Consider the following 19340-nt stretch of genomic DNA (forward strand, 5'->3'; position numbering starts at 1 on the left):
ATATCTGGCTACAACTATCCAAATTAATGTTTCTAATTTTTCTCCCTTCTGACTTGGAATCATTGAGAACTAAAATTATCTTTTCCCAAAGCCCTGCAAGCTGAAGCTGGATGACTTGATATAAACTTTAAGGAAATCAACATAACAGATCATGTGTGGGCAACCTCATGCTTGCTGCTGTGTGAGTTCAGAAGGTTCACTGGAACACCCCATGCCAACACTACAGCATTCAAACTGCAAACCAGGAATTCCCCTGGATTGCCAGTGCTGCCCTCACTCTACCATCTAATGATACTTCAAGTTCATCATCTAGAAATCTTCCTGACTGGCTGCCCACTGAATTCAGAAACTGGATTTTTAACTATTAATCTCAGTTTTTCCTTTATTTTCATGGAAACTCCCTTCATTAAATGACTGGCTGCTAGCACCATCTAGCAAATTCTCTCTACTACCAGTTCCCAACAGATGATTCAACTGATCCTTAATGAATGAAAGATAACCTGATGAGAAATGGACCTATAATGTTCAAAAGAAAGAAGAATGTCCCTTCTTCCCTGGAACAAGAAATGGGACTGACAAAGATTCTTTCTTTGATCACCCTCGCTTGTCTTTAGCAAGAATTCTATTAGGTTGGTTTAGCTCAGAACCCCCTTACCCCTGATGCTGCCTGTTTGTAATTTTTCATTTACTGAATAACCACACCCCCACCCCACCACCCTACTCCTTGGCTATAAATTCTCACTTACCTATGCTGCATTTGGAATCAAGTTCTCTTTTTCCTATTGTAAGAGTCCTGAAAAAATTGTTTTACTGCTTTAACTACTGTCCAAATCTGTTTCTTCTTTGACATAAGTGAGAAGGTAAAGGTAGGGCTGGGAATTCAAAACTCAAAAATCAAGGAACCATATTCCTCTGGGTCACTGCCTAAATTGATATATCTGGAAGTGTCTTCCCACCTTCCCAGGCACTGGTAGCCCTCAGAAGAATTTTTCCTTCGCATCAAGACCTCTTCACACTGGTGCCTAAGTCCCTGCTCCTGTACTCTGCTCCTAAATCTCTACCCCAGGGGCTCCTGAAACTGCTTCTTCAGATGTTGAACTCTTGTCCGTAGAGCAGCTGCTATATTGGATGACCATGGGCATCAGGGACAGTGACTCATATAGCTCACTGTCAGGGGGGACTTGTGAGGGCAAAGATCATTGCTGGACACTGAGGATCTTTAGTATTACCAACAGCAGCATCTTTTGGCTTCTATTTCTGTGTGGTGGTGCTGGTTAGTGACCAATATTTAGAACTGTGAGTGTGGGTTAGATTCAGGAACAAGTTTATTATATTCTAAGTGTCTTGGAACTTCTCTTCCTAGAGCGGGAAAGAGGTTAGAATCCTACCCCAGACAAAGCTTTATTTAAAAGAGAAAACAAAGAATTAGGTTACATGACCACATATATAAATTATTTAACAATTAGATTTTGTTATGGAAAACATATTTGACCATTCAAATTTTGATTTTGGAAAGAAAGAATATTAGCACATTTATTTAGGTGAAAAGATTGATTCTTGTTAGACACAGGCTAATTGTAAATTAATAAAATTGTTTTTACAAATACAAACATAGTAATGTTGTTAGGTCCTGTCTTTGATGAAGAAAATGATAGAATAATTTTGTCCTTATTTTTAAGTATTTAGAACATTATTGATTATAAGTTTGGCTTAGAAAATATTTAACTATACAAGATAGAATTGGTGAAGGAAGAATAAATGGGTTAAAAATACTGCCCAGAAAAATCACAAGCTGAAAATGGAGATGAGCTGTTTTAATAAGATCAGGGACACCAGGTGCAGAGACATTACAAAGATAAGCTGGGACAACCTTGAGGCTCAGCCAAGTGGAGAGATAAGAATGACCTCTGGATAAATGAAAAGATAGAGTAGGAGAAAATGAAACTAGCATCTGCTGAGAAGTTCCTTAAAGCTATGACTACAGAAATGGGGATCTAAATGATTGGATTCCACCATATTCAAAAATGGACTGCCCATGCTGTACGCTTTACTGGTGGAAAAATTAGACTCTTGCTCAACTATTCATTAGTGCGTATGAGTGTGGGAGTGTTCTGTGTTTGATGCACGTATATAAAAAGATTTTTAAAAATTAACCCTTCTCTTTTCTGCTCATCTTTTGGCAAATAAGGATGTGTTATTTTTAACTCAAGTGTGTCAAGTCTTTATTTACAATGAATGCTGTTCAAGGCAACTCTGTTTTATTAGAGGAAAGCTTTGCTTTTAGGTTTGAAAACCCTTTATTGGTTCAAAGTCAGCCTCTACTAGTGATCCAGGATCTCGGAGAAGCTCTGTTTTCTAACTGTAACTTAGGATGTGTGTGTGTGTGTGTGTGTGTGAATTCTTTCCCTGTTTCTTTTTTAAATTTTATTTTAGAGTAAATTTATATTCACAGAGAAGTCATGATGATAATACAGACATTTCCCGTACTCTCCAGAACAAGTTTACCCTATTATTAACATCTTACATTAGTATGGTACATTTGTCACAATTAATGGCCCAAGATCTATACCCTATTATTAACTAAAATCCACATTTTATTTAGATTTATTTAGTTTATCTGTTGTCCATTTTTTGTTCCAAGATCCCATTCAGGACACCACATTCCATTTAGTTGTCATATCTCCTTATGCTCATCTCTGCTGTGATGACAGTTTCTTAGATTTCCCTTGTTCTTGATGACCTTGACAGTTTTGAGGAATATCAGTCAGATGCTTTTGTAGAATGTCCCTTAATTGATATTTGTCTAATGTTTTTCTCATGATTAGTCTAGTATTATGTGTTTTAAGAGGAAGACTACAGTGAAAAAGTACCATGTTCATCACACCATATCAAGAGTACATGTGATCAACATATCACTGTTGTTAATTTTGTTCATTTGACTGAGGTTCTGCACTATAAGATTGCTCTTTTTCCCCCCTTTCCATATTGTACTCTTTGGAAAGAAATCACTATGCATAGCCCACATTTAAGAAGGGTGGAATTATATTCTACCTCCAGGAGAATAACTATTTTATGAGAGAGATTGTGACAACTAAATGCATATAAATATATGTATAAAACTAAGTGTATATAAAAGGCTTGGAAAATATACAGTACTATTTAAATAAATATTATTAATGATAATCATCACAGTAAGAGTGTCAAATACATGCTAGATGTGCTGTTAACCAGCATCTCTGCAAGTTATTGACAACTAAATTATAAAGTTGAAGGAAGAGATGAAGAGAAAGAAAATACAATTTTAATTAAGGAAACAACAGTCTTCCTAAATAATTGTTCTATCAGAATTTTCATTTCCACTGTTACCAAGTGTTCTGAACTAGTTCACAGAGACGTGCTCACTTATTTTTCAAATCTACTACCTAGTTAGCACATGATTTTTCAAATCTGTTTGACTTGAGCCAGATAAATCAAGTTATCTAATTTGCATTATACTTTTACATACCAAACTTTTATAGACTCTCCCTTTACAATCAGTCAATTTTTCAGTGTGAACTAGAGTGATACAGAAATACGGAAAAGTACAACCCAACTATGATGTTATTTTAGATGTGCCCATTGGATCTAAAAAACAGAATAGGAATTAAAAACAACTCTTACACAGCAAGAATGAGTGACTGCAGCCATCTATAGGTGTGTGTATATATGTGTGTGTGTGTGTATATATATATATATATATATATATATATATATATATATATATATGTATCTCCTGAAACTTCAGTCTTGAGTAAATATCCTTCAAGAAAATTTCTTTTCAGTGGACAAGTATACTCAATGTTCATTCAACAAAAACTACAAAAAATATTATAATAAAACAGTCACATTTGTAATTCATTTTTCCAGAAAAGTACTGGTAATATCTTTAAGGGTAAAAAATGCAATGAATAGAAAACACAAAAATAAAAGTTAAAACTTTAAGTTGTCAATACCTAGAAATGGAAGTTGGCTAAACTAGACACTTAATACATTTATAGATATTTACATGGAATATAGAAAACAAAGCTTGTGTTTTTAATCATTTTTTACACAGAAATATAGGTATTAAATTGCCAGTAAAAATCAATGGTACATATTATTTTTCAAATGTTTTAGTTCAGAGACTTCCAGCAACTAACATAGAGCCTAGGAATTAGAAGTTTGCAATAGAGCCATGATTGGTTTGGAATTTCGAGACCAATGGAGAATTCCTCAAACTAAGGGTATTATTCAATCTCTATGCAATATTTCAACTTTAGAGGAACCAAGAGGTAGTATAAACACAGATTTGGATTTGAATCCCAACTGATTCATTTATTATCTGTGTGACTTTCAACAAGTCACTTAGCCATCCTGTACCTGTTTTATATGTTTAGAGGTGCAAAGATGATGTTTGTGAAGAGAGCAGTACAGAGCAGGTGTTCAATGAAGATAAGTGATTATTGAAAGTTATGTTTGTTACTGACCTCTAGTAGGTGATTGCTGCTTCATATATCTTCTTTTCAGATCAAAAATAATAATAATGCTTTGTTTTTATTTTGAGAAAATAAGTATTAAAATTTTCTATATTTCTCAGGCTAGAAGTACACACAACACTCCTGGAAAGTAATGTTACAATTGAGTAATCAATTATATAAATTTGACTGGGCTAAAGTATTAAGGCAGGATATTCTGAGAATTTTAAGTTCATTTAACTTTTATTATGCACTTAAAATGTTTAGGTGTATAACTAAAAATACTGGAAAACAATGTGAAATATGGTTTAAATTCCTACAATTCTGTTAAATGTCAATCTTTTATCTGTTAAGAAGCAGGAAAATATTTGTTTCTAAAATTTTCTTAGTAAAAATGCCATTCAACTTCACTTTTACCTAGATCTTGATATTAGATTTTGGAACTTTATTTATTCCTTCTTAATGTTTGACAGAGCAGTGGCTTGTTTTTACGAAGCTGAGAAAATAGTTCAAAGGGGAAATAAAGTAAAATGCATTTGCTATTCAAAAGCTGAAAGTGTAGGCAATAATGAATATCTTCCTATTAACTGTAGTGATTGAGAAATCAGTTAGAGAGCTGTAATTGTCCATTAAGATAATGAGCACCATGAGCTAGAAACAACATGTGTGGAACAGGTGCTAGTACCAAGCACCATGGGAAAAATTGCAACTCTTAGTGGGTCATAAAAACTAGAGGAGTATAAAACTATGCCAAAAGAACTACAGACACTGAGCGCTACTTTAGTAGATTTCAGGGGCTTCTTAATGACAATCTTGTACATATTTAGTATGAATTTTAGGAGAGAAAATATTTTCATTTTCAACTGGCTTTTTGCCTATTTTATATTAAATTAGTTATCATTGATAATTTGCTCATTACTCTACAGAACGATCTGATTCAATAGTTGAGCTCCCTTTATGCTTTACCAAGGAAAAATAAGTTGGTCCTAAGGAAAAATAAGATCGTTCCAATTTGATACTACTATTAATTTCATTTTGGTTTCAAAATGAAATTAATAGTAGTATAACATTTAAAATTGTATCGTTTTTTATTTGAGGGTATGAAAAACTTGGAACTTTTTATCTTTTTAATATTAACATTCCAATAGAAAAATTATTTAGTGTCTTCCATATGCTGGCATTGTTAACAGGTGCTTGGAATTTAAAATTAAGAAAGATATGATACCTATGCTCAGTCTATTAAAACAAACAGACTGTAATCTTGTGCAATATGTTCTATATAGCAGAGGTTTATGCAGAGTTTTGCAAAGTTTCTGGCTAAGGAACTATTGATATTAATGATTTCTGAAGTTGGATCATGAAAATACAATAGAAATTTGTAAGGCAGAAATGGAGCATTTGGGATGCTGAAAATGTATGTTTAGCCAAAATATTAAGATGTGAATTAATTTAGGAATGGAATAGGTGTCACTACAGCTACAGCATATTTTAAATGGTGGGGAAATAGTGGAAGCTGCTGATAGAAGGCAAAGTAAGTTGGTTACATAGATGAATGTTGCTTATACAACTAGACTATTAATGTGTGCAAATAGTGTCAAAATGAAAGAAGTAAAATATTTTAGGAACATTATACCTAATTTATTTAAGCACTTTAGTGTTTGCTGAAAAGCAAACAAAATCTTAAAATCTACTTTCTAGCTGAGCTCACTTGTTTTGGAATATTAGAAATACACCTTGTTGGATAAAGACAAGTTCTCTTTTGCTCGCTTTTCTCATAGATTAGTATTTTCTCTACTCTCACAACCTTACCTCAGACTTGTAGGGTTTCACAGCTACAAGCAGGAGCTCTTATTGCTTTTCCTTAAAGCTACGGTCTGGAGGAGATCTTGGCTGAGGAAGACCAAGGATAATACTCCAGAGAAATATTTGTCTGGCTGGGGGAAGGAAGTTCTCAGGTGTCAGTTAATATAATATGGCTTCTATCCCTGAGTAAGTCCAAGTCAGAAGTCCCTCATGACATAAGGATGTTGAGTGGGGAGGATACCCCAGGAGTCAGGAAGAGTAGGTGTTCTCGTTAAAGATTAGGAGATGCATCTCTTCTTAAGGCGGGGGATATGATGTGAACATAATTGTAATATCTGAGTGGTCTTCACTACTTCTTCCTTGCATGTTTACTCTGCTTCAGTTCATCCATTCATTAGGCCTCTGCTGGACCTAAAGGCAAGTTACGAAGAACAATTCATGTTCTAGGCAGTCACTCAGCACTCCAGTGGAGTGCCTCTTTCTGATCAGTACCTATGATGTTCATTCTTGCCTCTCTGGCTTTCAAACGTGGCTTTTTCCTTGTATCAACCTCTGTCCCCATCAGACATAATTCTTTTCTGTCTACCCTCTCCCACCCCCAAAATTTCAAATGACATTTTGAACCTTGACTCTTCTATGTATCATGTGGTTTTATCTGCTTTTACACTTCGTGTCCACCTTTGCCTCTGGGATGAGGGTTTCTGATTCCAAGGATCACTGAGGAACTCTGAACTTTGATTCATCCCAGCCAGCTTGTGTTAGTGATAGGCTTTTAAAAAACAAAACAAAACAAAACAGGAGATCAAATATAAGATTTCTCCAAAATCATAACAAGCAGGATTTCAAATTAAATTTGATGAAACTACTCTTTTAAGTTCTGTAGTAATTGTAACTGTATTGTGATTGGAAAACACACTAAAAGTTTATTTTTAACCATGTCCAACACAACCCCTGCAACAAAATTCTTTTCACCAACTTCTGCCTTGAGCACAGTTCCTTTTTCCAGTTCCAACACCAGGCAAGTCCTTCTGTGTGTGTTGTGGTGAGCATATGTGTTAGAGATTATCATCCTCAGAGTCCGACAGTAGGAATACTGGAAGCACTGGAAGCCATGGAGCTTAAGCCAGGAGGTCCTGGGAATGAATGTTCTCCAGGAAAGATGGAAAAGGGGCACCTGTGAAAAGGTGTGCCTTTGATGAAGACCTTAGCTTTTTTCACCTCTGGCTGTCTTCTACATCTCTGAAACTTTTCTTTACATTTTCTGTCTGTTTATTCATTCCTAATGCTTTCTGAGGACACTCCTTAATCTATACTGCCAGCTCACGAATTCATTCTTCAACCTGAACCATTCCACTCTTCAGTGTTGAGTTTATTATGTCCACACTATATTTGTTCACCCACTATCTCCAGTTGTTTTCTTATTATATCTTTTTATGCCTGTTCAAATAACCTGCTGTATAGCACAGGGAACTCTACTCATAGCTCTGTGGTGACCTAAATGGGAAGGAAATACAAAAAAGAGGGGATATATGTATACATATAGCTGATTCACTTTGCTGTACAGCAGAAACAACACAACATTGTAAAACAACTATACCCTAATAAAAAATTCTCACATATTTGATGATATTTAATATATTTCTTCAAATTATTTATCCTGTCTGGATCCATTAATTCTGATTTATATGGTAGATGGTTTTTTACATTGTCTTTCTTTTAGAGAGACTATGCTATAGGTGGGTGCAATCTCCAGAGATTATTAGCTAATGAAACCTCAGCCTCAGTTTATGTCTCCAAATCTTTAGGAATTGTGTGTGTGCATGCCACTTTGGTGCCTCTCTCCCCCTCCCCTATTCAATTCTAATTTAGTTTGTCTGACATGGGGCCCAAGCTTCAGTTTCTTCAAAGCTGCCTTGGTGAAGTCAGTGTGCAGCCATGTTTAAGAACCTCAGAGCCCTGATCATTGTAGTGGGAAGGAAATGCTTGGGGATAGCTGGGTACCCCTACTCTGTAATATGTTCCATGCAGCCGGGAATGGCAATGAAGTGATTAGTGAGTGATCTGCCCTGAGCAATGTGAAGCAAAGGAAAAAACAATATACCCAAGCCCACACCACATCCATGATCCAGGACTTGCCTCTTCTCTGGACTGCTCCACCTAGAGTTGCCCTAGGGATTTCCCACCTTTTCTCATCAATTCTCATCAATCTCCCTCTCATTTGGGCACCCTCTCCTGGACTGGCAGGAAGTCATTCTTGTTAGGAACCACAACGGTAAATTCTCTAGCTTGTTAGCCTTTCCCTGTGAACAATGGCAGAGAATTCACAGGAACAACCACTGTTATACAAGGGCAGACTCTTATGTAACATATATTTCCCTGATGGCTGGCACTTCTTTATACTCCCTCGATACTTTGTCATCTGTTACAATGATGACAATTTACATTACTTAAAAAGCTATAAAATTCTTAAAATGACAATATTAAATATATTTTATAGTAGGAAATATATCTATTAAATATTTCTACTTGAAATATTCTGATATAATTTTGTTGAGGGTTTTTTAAAACATTATTTTAAAATGTCCTACTGTATTAAACACTGACTTCTGGATATATTTTAAACATTTTGTGGAGACTTAAGGTAATCATAGTGAATATTATTGACTGCCCCATTATGTTTTGCAGTTCTTGGAACTGTTCAATAGTTGTATTCTTCATTAGTTGGTTATTATTATTATTCCCTATGGCCTTCAGAAGAACTGCTTTCTCTGATTCTCTGTTTTATTCTGTAATAGTTTAAATAAAGGGATATTCATTATGTTTAGAATCATATAAAAAGTAATACACTCAGAGTGAGACAGTTTTATGAACAAAATTCAATATAAACATTTTTAAATTTTTTTTTCATTCTGGGAAACAATGTTTGACACATTTCTTGTTTTGAAATTATGTCCAGATAGTTGAATTTGCTGGATTTAAATAACCACTAGATGAGAGAGATCGTAACTCTAATTAAACAGTGTCACTTGTCTCCTGATATGATATTTTCCTTAAACAATAACAGACTTGAATTCCTCCCTTCACTCATTAGCATATAAGCATCCTGAAAAAAAAATCTAGAGCACATTACCAATTCCTGTAACAGATACTATGATGGTTCCATGAAACACATCCATAAGCATCTATTATCTTTTAAGGTGAAAGCTGGGCTGAATAGTGCTTATTGTTCAGTAGATTTTTATAGAATTGTCTTTATACACAGATGATATGTCACTAAACTGAAATTTTCTTTTCAGCTGTCTTGAGAGTTGATGTGAGATTGCTAGACAATCAGTCTTAAAGGTGACCAGATTGGCCACTCTGCTCATAATTTTGCCTGTAACACAGAAGCACTCATATACTCTATTAGTCTATTTCTTAGGGGTGCTGTAGAAGAGATTTAAAGGTGCATGTTATTAAATTGGAAATAACCAAATTATTTGACAGATTCCATTTTCCAGATATAACAAGTGGTTCATAAAAACATTTGGCATACAATTTGACAAGTCATCTGAATGAAAAATATTAGAATATCAAATTTTTTCTTATAAATATGATCTCCAAATCAAAATCTAAATATCTATATAATTTCCTCACTTTTTTTAAATCAAGGCACTGTTATACTGAGATAAAGCAGGACCACTTCACCTAGGTACTTGATTAAAATAGGTCATTTCACCACTCTAATGTTTTCTGTAATGCATGGCTTGCACAGGAAAACTTATTCATGTTATGCAATATGATTTTTGTAATCATAACTTCCAATAGGGTAGAGCCCATGAGGAAAATAAAACATATTATTAAATATAGAACATATTCTCTTTGAAAATAGCCAGCCAAAATTTTGGCAAAGCAAATATAAGCACTATTTTAGTTAGAATGAAAATAGAAAATACAAGTGTGTATCAAAAAGGTCTCTTAAAACGTAATCTGACTTTGAAATCCTTTACTTCATATGTTTCTTTAGAGGCAGCAAACTAGTAGAACAGAGGAAATTGAGAGTAGCGCATAAAGTAGTCCATTTCACAGGATCTTTACATATTTCTTCATAGACTGTGCAAACACTGACTATCACACTGACTTGAAAATATTGGATTATTTTCAAAGAGGTTTAAATAAATACTCAGGATAGGCCAACTTTTAAATAGGTTTAACCAATATTATTTCATCAGATCACTGGTTGTTCTTTTATTTGATATTTAACCTGCTACAAAATTAATTTTAGGTGACCATATTGTCACGGTGCACTTTTTCTACTTAGAAAAGTTGGATTGAATTTTGTGTTTCCTGTTAGCTCTAGAATGTTTTATTAAAACCTTAATGTAATCAGTCTATTTTTGCCATGATTGATTGATTTTCTCCCATCTAAAAAGAGACCCCTATTAAATAAAAGTGGTAAAAGACACCATCTTCAGAGTACACTAAACAAATCAAAATTCTACAGTTGCTTATCTGATAAAAGAATGATTCTTCCCAGTCTTATTGGGTCCTTGGCCTTATTTTGGTGGAATCTGCTGAGAATCTTTTCTCCATCTCATGCAGATCTGATCTCCTCTATTCCTCTTGTAATCTGTCTAGGGTAATCTCATAATATCTCAGCTGTTCTTTCTTCCTCTGAGTCAGTTCCAGTAGTAAAACATTTCTCTTTGCCCTTACACAGGATCTGCCTGGGAGAGACTAGCTCACCTGTCAAAATACGGTAACTGTTGATTTCTAGCCCTGCCAGAGAGTACATCCATACTACTGCCAAACTCAGAGGGCCTGATATTTTAGGAACTCCTAAGGTCATCTACTTATACTATCCTTAGTAGTGAGGAATAGCTTTTGTAGTTATTGGTTCTCTAATGGAGTGGACCTTGTATGGTAAAAACTGTGATATGGGAACATAGGTATATAAATATATTTAACCAGAAGAATTTCCATTCTAATACTGGTGTATTGAGAGTCACACCTCTTAGGCATAATAGGCAAAAGAGGAAAGCTCCACACTGAGAATAGAAAGGTCAAGTAAAATATATGGCAAATAAAAAATAAAGATTTTGCCTTAAGGCGCAGGGAAGAAAAATAAAGTGAAATTAAATCAGTCTGGACCTTAAGCTTCACATTCCAGTGTATTGGTGTGGACAGAAAGGAGCTAAGAGATATTTCACTGGAGCTGAGGACATGTGTTTGGCCTGAGGTTTATTGATAGCCCTAGGAACATAAATCCCTGGGTATCAGGGAGACATCTAAGTAATATCTTATGAGACTGGAAAGATAAAAATTGAGTAATAGCAGAAGGATTTTCAAATGTTTATGACATAATTTTGTTCATGTCTATGAAAGTCATGAAGTGAAAAGAGATGTTATAACAGAGTAGTTAAGAGGGAAGCCTTCTGAGTAGCGCTGCTTGTGTTCAAACTCTAGGTCTCTCTTTTACCAGCTGTGTGACTTTGGGCAGGCGATTTCACTTCTCTGTGTCTTGGTTTTCTTATGTTAGAATGTATAGCATAGGGCTTATGGTTAGGATCAGTTAAGTTAATGAATGTAAAGTACTTACAAGAGTGCCTGGTACATTTAAAAAAAAAAAAGATGCTTAATACATGTTAGCTAAAAAAACGCTATTAGAGTAATTATGATATTATAATTATAATATGTTATAAAGGAAAGGGGAATTTGACCTGTTTTTATCATCTAGCCATGAACTACTCATCCCTAAGTAGTTTTCTGAACTCACTCTCAGAGTTTGATAAGACTTTTATTTTCAGGCCCATTTCAGGTCACATTTAAGATCCTGTATTACATGTATTTTTTGTAAATTCACAAAATAATAGCAATTTCTTACACTTTTCTGTTTCCCAATTTATAACAGTTTTTTTTTTCAAGTAAATAAGGCATATATACTCTACAGATGAGAAAAGTGAATCTGCCTAGAAGTTTGCATTTATGAACCTGTGATTTGATAGAATATAGTGCTGGCACAGGCCAAAGAAACATTTATGATTAGAGTGGTAATCAGCTGTTGCCTTGAGCATGGGAAATGTCATCAACTTAATTTTTAAGGTTCTTTATTAGGATTTTTCACTGGGTAAATAAAAAAAAACCTTTATTTTTACCTTTAATAAAAAAACAATTCTAGTAACTAATTTACTTTCATAAAATACTACATTACAGCTGTCTTTTGCTTTTGTACTTCCTTCTTGGTTAATACTTTGGCTCAAATGAATGGCTTTAAGAGTAAATTCTAGCAACCTGAGCTTTACATTATCTTCAACAGTTACCCAAATGAAACAATGGTGTCATACATTATATTAACACGCAGCACAAAAGATCCCTGCTTACCAAACAATTCTGAGCTTAGGAAAAGCTTGGATCTTCTTCCAACTATTAATGTGAATAAACAAAACCAAACAAAATACTTTACCTACATCAGCAGAAAACAAATGTTTAATGTAACTCCACAATAAATTTGAGGATTCTTGTCCTAAATACCGCTTTTTAAGCTTTACAGTCTTATTCTATCTTCCTCCAGATTCTACTGCTGCATTTCTCAAGTGATAGCATGATGACTAGAAATAAAATTAGGAAGACATAGGTGACAGAAATTAAATGCCTTTAGTCTCAAGAATGGCCAGGGCTGCTGTCACCCATAATTACATATGGAGCCTTGGATGCTGCTGAGAACCAGGTGTTGGTTGGCCTTTGCCTAGTGCATCAACACTCTGATAAGTCTTTTCATCTAGCTTCCCTATAGTTTGTGTTGGTGGAAGTATGAGCAAAATCTATCTCTGCCTTCCTAAGTCATGCCACAGAGAATGATTCCTAATGCCATCTAATCCAGAAACTAAGCCTCAACAAACATATATGACCTTGGAAATATTTTTATCTTTCTACTCTAAAACTGATTGACAGATGTAACTTTCATTTTGGGGCACCATTCTTTAAGCCTGAAGTTGAGGTTGGGAGGAAGATGATAGCTTATTGAAATGACTGAGCACTCACATTCTTGAGAATGTAAGGTCCAGTAAAACATGCTTGCAAATATATTTAATTTTGGCTTATGAGGTCATATCATGCTTTCAGATATGTTAAAGGCATATAGGTTTACCATCACTACAACTAAATGACTATCTAGGTAACCTAAGACCATTAAAAAAAAAGATACTTGGGTGATATATGTTAATAAATAACATTCTTCTCTAATTCATTTTTTTCACTGATGTAGGGATATGAGGATTAACTACTATCTGCTGGCTAACCTGAGGAAAGCTAAAGGTCAAATTTTTCTTATCATAGTATTTAAATTGTGACTATCCAAGTCCTTTATTATCATGACTTGTGTTGGCCATGATATAGTTCTTCTATATTTACAATTTCAGAATACTGTTTTTACTTTAGAATGGACTCAAACCATCATTTTCAGAGTGCATGCAGCACTCAGACTGGGAGTTCACTGTGCCTGAATGGAAGTTATGTGGACAACTCAATAATAGTGCATTTCTGTGGTACTGCACCCTCTACAATTTAGGAGAGCTTGGTTTTAAGTCTTCTGTTGGGGCACAATTCTTTGTATTGCTATGTCTGCATGAGGGAAATATACTTAACTTTATTGTAAAGTATCATTTGGCTTAAAATATCTCCTCTTCCACTCCAATCTTTGTCTGGAAGTGCCCAGAAATGATATTGTTGATTAGGCAGGGTAAATGTCTAACCATTTGACAACTCACCTAGAAATCTTGCCAGAATTTTTACTACAAAATGTAAGACACAAATGTTAGGAACAAAAGTAAAATAGAAAAAAAGTGATAAGTACAGTTTTTTCATGTTTAAATACTACTAACTACAACTGTGTGCTCTATTCTTGTCACCATTAAGAGAGAAAATTATGTCTGTTTTATTATCTTATTTCAAGATTTAACAGGAGCTGGTTTCAAGTTTTCTTTTTTATTTTCTATCTACATCTGAAATATTATATATGTTATTTGGCTTAAGTAAATATTGTGTGTTTTCTAATATGTCATTTATTTTTTCACCTTTATTCATGTATAAATGACACATAAAATTACAATATATTTAAAATGTACAATGTGATGATTCGATATACATATACATTGTGAAAATATTCCTACAGTCGAAGTAATTAGCACATCCATCACATCAGATGTTTATCTTTTTTTCTTTTCGATGAGAGCACCTAAGTTCTACTCTCCTAGCAAATTTCAATTATACAAAATAGTATTATCAATTATAGTCACCATGTTATGTATGAGAGCAAAAGATCTTATTCATCTTATAGCTGAAAATTTGTACTCTTTTTACCAACCTCTCCCAAATTCTCCCACCCCTCACCCTTGGCAGCCAGCATTCTGACTCTGTTTCTATGAATTTGACTTTCTATTTTTGAGATTCTACGTACAAGTGATGCCATGTAATATTTGTATTTCTCTGTCTAGCTTATTTCACTTAATATAATACACTTCAGGTTCATTCAGGTTCTAAACGGCAGGATTTCCTTCTATTTAAGGCTGAATAATAAGACATTTTATATATATATATATATCACATTTTCTTTATTCCTTCATTCTCAGGGCACTTAGATTGTTTCCATACCTTGGCTATTGTGAATAATAATGCAATGAGTATGAGAGCACAGATATCCTTTTGAGATTATTGTTTCATTTCCTTTAGATATATACCCAGAAGTGGGATTGCTGGATCATATTGTGGTTCTATATTTAATTTCATGAGTAACCTCCATAATGTTTTCCATAGTAGCTATATTAGTTTACATTCTCACCACAGTGTACCAGGGTTCCCTTTTCTCTGAAACCTCATCAACATTTGTTATCTCTAGTCATTTTGATAATAGATATCTGAACAGGCTTGAGGTGACATCTCATTGTGGTTTTTATTTGCATTTCCCTAATGATTAGTGATATTAAGCACCTTTTCATATACCTGTTGACCATTTGAATGTCTTCCTTGGGGAAAAAAAAATGCTATTCAGGTCTTTTATTTACTTTTAGTTGGATTATTATTTTTTTTTTTGCTGTTGAATTGTATGAGTTCCTCATATATTGTGGGTATTAAACCCTTATCAGATATGTAGCTTGTAAATATTTTTTTCCCATTCTGTATGTTGCCTTTTCATTTTGTTGATGGTTTCCTTTGCTGTGCAGAAGATTTTTAGTTTGATATAGTCCTACTTACTTATTTTTGCTTTCATTGCCTTTGCTTTTGCTGTCAAATCCAAAATAATTGCTGCCAAAAACAATGTCAAAAAGAATAAAATACCTGTGAATAAACCTACCTAAGGAGGTAAAAGACTTATACTTGGAAAGCTGTAAGACACTGATGAAAGAAATTGAAGACAACACAAACGGATGTAAAGATATCCAGTGTTCTTGGACTGGAAGAAATAATATTGTTAAAATGACCATACTATTCAAAGCAATCTACAGATTCAATGCAATCCCTATCAAAATACCAATGGCATTTTTCACAGAATTAGAACAAATAATCTTAAAATTTGCATGAAAACACAAAAGACCCAAAATAGCCAAAACAATCTTGAGAAAAAACAGAGCTGGAGGAATCATGCTCCCTGACTTCAGACTATACTACATAGCTACAGTAATCAAAAGAGTATGGTACTGGCACAAAAACAGACACATAGATCAATAAAACAGAATAAAGAGTCCAGAGATAAACCCACACACTCATGGTCAATTAATGTATGACAAAAGAGAGAACAATATACAATGAAGAAAAGACAGTCCCTTCAATAAGTGGTGCTGGGGAAACTGGACAGCTACATGTAAAAGAATGAAATTAGAACATTCTCTAACACCATATACAAAAATAAACTTAAAATGGGTTAAAGACCTAAATGTAAGACTGGATACTATTAAACTCCTAGAGGAAAACATGGGCAGAACATCCTTTGACGTAAATCATAGCAATATTTGTTTTTGAATCTGTCTCCTAAAAGAAAGGAAATAAAAGCCAAAATTAAAAAATTGGATCTAATTAAACATAAAAGCTTTTGCAAAGAAAAGGAAACCATCAAAAAGAAAAGACAACCTACTGAATTGGAGAAAACATTTTCTAATGATATGACCGATAAAGGGTCACTATCTAAAATATATACACAGCTCATACAACTCAACTTCAAAAATAAATAAACAGCACAATTAAAAAATGGGCCAAAGACCTGAATAGATATTTTTCCAAAGAAGAAATGCAGATGGCTAAGAGGCACATGAAAAACTGCTCAACATCACTAATCATCAGGGAAATGCAAATCAAAATCAGGTGAGATAGCACCTCACATCTGGTTATCATCAAAAGAACACAAATAACAAATGTTGGCAAGAATGGGAAGAAAAGGGAACCCTGGTACACTATTGTTGGGAATGTAAATTGTTGCAGCCACTGTGTAAAACAGTGGGGAACTTCCAGGTTCATCAAAAAACTAAAAATAGAACTATCATATGACCCAGCAATTCCATTCCTAGGTATATATCTGAAAAAAACAAAAACACTAATTTGAAAAGATACATGCATTATTTACAACTTCCAAGATATGGAAGCAACCTTAATGTTGATCAACAAATGAATAGATAAAGATGCCACACAAACACACACACACAAACACACACACACACACACACACACACACACACACACACACACTGGAATACTACTCAGTCATAAAAAAAAGAATGAAAATGAAGAATGAAAGTTTGCCATTTCCAGCAACATGGATGGACTTGGAGAACATTATGCTAAGTGAAATAAGTCAGATAGAGAAAGATAAATACAATATGATATCACTTATGTGTGGAATCTAAAAAATTCCACAGACTAGTGAATATAAAAAATACAACAAACTAGTGAATAACAAAAAAGGAACAATCTCACAGTTATAGAGAATATACTAGTGGAGGATGAAGAAGGGGTGGAACAATATAGGGTCAGAGGATTAAGAGGTACAAAAATAAGCTACAATGATATATTGTACAACACAGGGTACATAACCAATATTTTATTATAACTACAAATGGAGTTTAACCTTTTAAAGCTGTGAATCACTACTTTATGTATACTAATTTTATACCTTTCTCCTTTACTAAATTCTCATGGATTTTACTGCTTTTTTTCATAGATTGTCTTGGATTTTGAAAGAATTCAATTATATACTATCACCTGCTAGCAATGCTAGTTTTACCTCTTACTTTCCACTCTTTGGCCCCTAATTATTTTTTTCTAATTACATTGGTTAATATCTTCAGTACCATGTCTAACACAGGTGCTGATAGTGGACATCCTTATATTATTCTTGGTTTTGTTGGAAGCCCTCTAGTGTTTCCCCATAAAGTAAAATGCTGGATCTTGGATTATGATATAAATTGGTTGAAAATGTCAAAAAATATTTGTGAATCACTATATTGTACACCTGTAATATATAATATTGTACATCAACTATACTTCAATAAAAACAAAAACAAAAAAACAATGTCAAAGACCTTACCATCCTTTTGCTCCTAGAAGTTTTATGGTTTCAGGTCTTATATTTAAGGCTTTAATTCATTTTGGGTTGATACTTGTGTATGGTGCAAAATAGACACTCAGTTTAATTCTTTTGCATGTGGATATCCAGTTTTCCCAGCACCATTTATTGAAGGGACTATACTTACCCAATTGTATATTCTTAGTTCCTTTGTCAAAAATTAATTGACTGTATACACATAGGTTTATTTCTGGGCTCTCTATTCTATTCTATTGGTCTGTGTCTGTTTTTATGCCAATACAATACTACTTTGATTACCATACTTTTGTAATATAGTTTGAAATCAGGAAGCATCTTGCCTCAAGCTTTGTTCTTCTTTCTCAATATTGCTTTGACCATTTGGGGTCTTTTGTGGTTCCATATGAATTTTAGGATTTAAAAAATATCTTCTGTGAACATTGCCATTGGAATTTTGATAGGTGTTGCATTGAATCTGTAGATGGCTTTGGGTAGTTTGGACATCTTAACAGTATTCACTTTTCCAATCCATGAACAGATTATCTTTCCACTTATTTGTGTCTTCTTAAGTTTCCTTCATCAAAGTTTTACAGTTTTCAGTGTACAGTTATTTCACCACCTTGATTAAATTTATTTCTAAGCACTTTAATCTTTTTGATGCTATTGTAATTGGAATTGTTTTCTTAATTTCTATTTTGGATAATTTGTTCTTGGTATATAGAAACATAACTGAGTATTGTAATTGTAAATCCTGCAAACTTACTGAATTCATTTATTAGTTACAACAGTATTTTTGTGGAGTCTTTAGGGTTTTCTATGTATAATATTATGTCTTCTGAAAATAGTGACTATTTTGCTTCTTCCTTTCTGTTTTGGGTGTCTTTCATTTCTTTTCCTTGCCTAATTGCTCTGGCTAAAACTTCCAGTACAATGTTGCATAAAAGATTTGAGAGTGCACATCCTTGTCATGTTCTTGATCTTAGAAGAAAGGCTTTCATCTTTTCACTGATAAAAATTATGTTAACACTGAACTTGTCATATATAACCTTTGTTATTTTGAGGTACATTTCTTGTATACTCAATTTGCTGAGACTTTTTATCATGAAAGGATGTTTAATTTTGTCAAATGGCTTTTCTGCACCTATTGAGATGATCATATGATTTTATTCTTCATTTTGTCAATGTGATGTATCACATTTTTGATTTGCATGTGTTGAATCATCTTTGAATCACTAGAATAAACTCCATTTGATCATGGTGTATGATCTTTGTATCATGCTTTTGAATTTAGTTTGCTAATATTTTGTTGAGGGATTTTGCATCTGTTTTCATCAGGGGAATTGATCTGTAATTTTTGTTTTTTCTTGCAGTGTCCATTTCTGGCTTTGATATCAGGGTAATGCAATCGCATACAATGAGTTTGGAAGTGTTCCCTCCTTTTCTAATTTTTGGAAGAGTTTGAGAAGGAATGGGATTAGTTCTTCAAATGTTTGGTA

The 19340-nt window shown here is 33.8% G+C and overlaps 1 protein-coding gene across 5 annotated transcripts in view; it reads left to right on the forward strand.

Annotated features, from left to right (window-relative positions):
* MMP16 (matrix metallopeptidase 16) overlaps nucleotides 1-19340 on the forward strand; it is a 336548-nt gene that overhangs the window by 65183 nt on the left and 252025 nt on the right. The window lies entirely within an intron of this gene.

This window comes from Balaenoptera ricei, chromosome 17 (assembly GCF_028023285.1).
Source record: "Balaenoptera ricei isolate mBalRic1 chromosome 17, mBalRic1.hap2, whole genome shotgun sequence".
Classification (NCBI taxonomy): Eukaryota; Metazoa; Chordata; class Mammalia; order Artiodactyla; family Balaenopteridae; genus Balaenoptera; species Balaenoptera ricei.